The sequence below is a fragment of the Etheostoma cragini genome, chromosome 19, assembly GCF_013103735.1.
Source record: "Etheostoma cragini isolate CJK2018 chromosome 19, CSU_Ecrag_1.0, whole genome shotgun sequence".
Taxonomy (NCBI): domain Eukaryota; kingdom Metazoa; phylum Chordata; class Actinopteri; order Perciformes; family Percidae; genus Etheostoma; species Etheostoma cragini.
Window position 1 is genome coordinate 207,147 of NC_048425.1, and position 3,877 is coordinate 211,023.

A 3,877-nucleotide genomic window follows, 5' to 3' on the forward strand; every position below is an offset into this window, starting at 1 on the left:
GGTGAGGTAGTCTCTCTCTGGGTGTTTTTCTACAGGTTACAGGTGAGGTAGTCTCTCTCTCTGGGTGTTTTTCTACAGTTTTAACCATCAGAGAGGATGAAGGCTGCTCCTCTATCACACATTTACTGACTCATGTGTTTTATTCATCCTCAGGACCAAACAGTGGACACCCCAAGGATGAAAATGCAATGTTTGATGTCCCTGAGGATGGACCCTCCTCTCCTGTAGGCCGACACTACGGACTGGCAGCAGGTGCTGCAGGTGGTCTGTTTCTTGTAGCTGTTGGTGTCCTGATATATAAAAGACCTAAGACCTCATCAGTCCCTCCTCCTCCTCCACCTCCTCCTCCTGCTGAAGATGATGATGATGAAGCGTCCGCCACTACACTTGTTTGACAACTCCCAGAGACTAGACATAGTCTCTGTTGCTTTTTTAATTATGAGATCAAATTGAATGAATTAGATATTTCATTTCGAACAACCTCAAAAAATAATATATACACATCTTTGATCAACAACTAAATCAATCTACCTGGCAGTTTCCTACATCAGGGTTTCCTGGTCATTTAAAATAAGGCCTCATGTCCATTCCAGTGTTTTCTTGGGATCCTGAAGTGGTTTTGAGTCCCTCATGCTGCAGCTAGCAGAAACACATGTAGCACCGGAGCTGCTGTCCCTTCTCCTAGGAGAACTTAACTTTGGGGAGTTTTATTTTTTGGGCTGTTTGTCCAAGGTTAACCTACTAAGTGCAATTCGCTTTAAGTTTACAAACTTGGTCATGGGCCTTTGTCGTTGGTATTGACGCTAAAGTTCTCCTTCTCTGTTTACCACTTGCCATGGTTCTATTACTTTTGGAACATTGGTCCCAAATAAAAGCTCCACCTCAGCATCAATTACAGGAAATTCCACTGAGCTTAGGTGTGGCCAAGCACATATGTCTTCCTGTCGTGGAATGCTGTCACGCGACACAGGCATCTTAGACTGGGTGTACACTTCAGGCAGCTCAAAGTAGGTGGTACCACTAAGGGCAGCTATCTCCAGTCCTGAGATAACATGACTGCCAACAAGCTTTTCTTCTTAGTTTGCATCAGGTCAACATTTTGAATGGATTCCTGTGTGTGATATGTTGCATGATATGTTTCCTGAAACCGTTGAGGCATGTTTGGTTGAGAAGTCGGAACATAAGCTCTTAATCCAGCGTATATATAACGTGAAAGTGTTTCCTTATGACGCGCTCCCATTGATGGGGCAGTTCTGACACCTCCTATTGGTGGAAGAGTGACCTGATTGGTTGAATCAGGTAAATCTGAATCTGTGCCTCTATTAGCACTGTAGCACTGTCGCCTCCGTTTGGTAAATGATAGAACTGATGATTTGAGTCTTGTGGAACAAATTGCACAGCAGAGGGTCTAAGCGAATGTTTACGTTTAGAACTTTGCAGATACAAATTCCTTCCATCTGAGTGAGCCCTCAGAACCTCTGTACACATTCACCTTTGCAGTTTGAACAGCAATCTGACATTGCAATTCCAGCAATTCCTTTTTCTGTCGGATGTGCTCCTCCTGGGCGTCCAGCTCATGTTTTTCTTTAAGGGCAGCTGCCTTTGCCATGAGAGCAGCCCTCTCCGCCTCTGCTTTTAGGCATGCAAGACCTATGACTGAACTGGCCAGTTGATGAGCCTTTTTTCATTGAGCATTGCAGTCTGAACGTCCAGTAAATGGACTGTATTTATATAGCGCTTTTCTAGTTCTAGTTCTAGTTCATTATTTCATGTATATTGTATGTATGTATATTTTGTGTGCTGCTGTAACACTGTAATTTCCCATTTTTTTTGGGATCAATAAATATCTATCTATCTATCTATCTATCTAGTTCAAAGCGCTTTTACATCGTACAGGAATTCATACACTGTGGCCGAGGCTGCTCATCAGACACACACACACACACATTCACACTCCAATGGCAATGTGATGTTTAAGTAAAAAAGCATTATCAGCTTCATGCCACTTCATACTTGTCTTAGTATTGTGTCTTACTTGTATTTTTGAAAATGATGTTGATATGTTCCTATATTTATATTTATATTGTTGTCTCTATTGCACAAAATGTTACTACTACAAGTCCATTTCTTGACTATGTGGAGAGTTAACTACTGAAGTCTAATTCCCTGTGTATGTAAGTATACTTACATCTGATTCTGATGCTCGGCAGTTTAAGAAATAATAATCATGATTTATTTGTGATATTTTGTGAGTAGACTCTGAATCTGCAATATTATCTGTTAGGTACAAGACGTGTGGTACGTGTGTTTTCCTCTGAAGCACAAGTACGGAGTGACATAGTATAAAGTACAGTTAGTAGCATACCAAGTGCCTTGGGGTCTGCTGAAAGCAAGCAGCCATCTTAACATGACTCACAATGTGTGTGTTCGGTCAGCTGATCATTTCTTATGAATATTTTGTTTTGTTGTATTTTCTCTCATCCCTTTCCATCTCGTGTCATTTCTTTAAGCTTATAGATGCGGCTAATGTGTGATACCTCAGAGGAACTGAGCTTAAATAAGACAATAAGCTGTATTAATGATCTATTATATGTATAACAGCATGATGTTTGCAAAAGGAAATGTGTTATTTTGTGTGAATTACATGACTGACAGGAGCTCATTTTCAGGTTCATGAATGTATTAAGAGGTTTTATTTGAACCGGTTTACATGGTTTAATTTTCAAAAGAAATGTGTTTTTCTACCTAGATTTCTCACCTTGTAGCCTACAATGTGCACAAAAAAGATATTTAACTCAGGAGAGGAAATGAAGAAGCCAAAGAGAACAATATGAGCACTTTAATAAAAAAAGACTTGAACTTTGAATCATGTGATTGTCATGTTTTGCTACTTTTGTTTGTGGAAAACATCTCTGAGTGGAATCAATAAAGTATTCTGAATCTGATATTCCTGTCCACTGTTGTACTTGTACACATCAGGTCCAGTACATGTCCCACACCACTTCCGTCTCTGTCCATTGTGGTACTAGTACACATCAGGTCCAGTACATATATGTCCCACACTACTTCCTTCTCTGTCCACTGTGGTACTTGTACACATTAGGTCCAGTACAGCCCGTCCCCTGCTTTGTTTCCCTCACATGAGCCTATTCCTCGTCTCTCTGTTGTTTCTTCTATACCAAAAGACCACAGACCGCCGGCGCCAGCACCGTTATCAACTGTTCATCTCCCCCCGCCATACACACAAACACACACACACACACACACACACACATACACACACACACGTGTTCAACCCCCCCGATGATGTAAGCTATAAGTTGCTGTTTGGTTTAATGATTATTGTCTGAATCCTTTGTAGACGGAGTTATCTCGTTATTATCTGATGTAGGTTACTGATAATGTAGTTATATTTAAACTACTGTGTATATTCTTATTATTCTCCCTGAAAAAGAAGACGCTCCATACGCTGTCACAACAGTTCTTTCTGGATTCAAGTTACATTCAGGAGCATGTTTCTCTCTGTTTCCTTTCAGGACGCACACATGCAACGTCTGCAGGTTGGACTCAGGGTTGAACATGCAACAACGGATTATCTGGTTACCATACCACCCAACCCAGGTGAGGATGCTTTTAATTTGAAGGGTCTTACCATTGCAGCAGACACTGTGCGTGGATTCTTTTTACATTTTCTCACTGAAGGCATCAGAACTATGAATGAAAACATGTGGAATTATGTACTTAATAAAAAAGTAGAAACACCTGAAAGCATGTCTTTTATTCTAGTTTCTTCAGAGTACCCCCCCCCCCCCACCCCCCTTTGCTTTTTTGATAGTGCTGCAAACCCTTGGTGTTTTCTCAATGAGCTTCACAAAAC

At 40.9% G+C, this 3,877-nt stretch overlaps 1 protein-coding gene and 1 long non-coding RNA gene across 4 annotated transcripts in view; one reads left to right on the forward strand and one right to left on the reverse strand.

Moving 5' to 3' along the window:
* LOC117962117 (sialoadhesin-like) overlaps nucleotides 1-3,877 on the forward strand; it is a 194,299-nt gene that overhangs the window by 112,878 nt on the left and 77,544 nt on the right. The window lies entirely within an intron of this gene.
* LOC117962157 overlaps nucleotides 2,535-3,877 on the reverse strand; it is a 7,653-nt gene continuing 6,310 nt past the window's right edge. The window contains exon 3 of the long non-coding RNA XR_004660584.1: nucleotides 2,535-2,547. This is a non-coding gene — a long non-coding RNA (uncharacterized LOC117962157). The remainder of the gene's footprint in view (nucleotides 2,548-3,877) is intronic.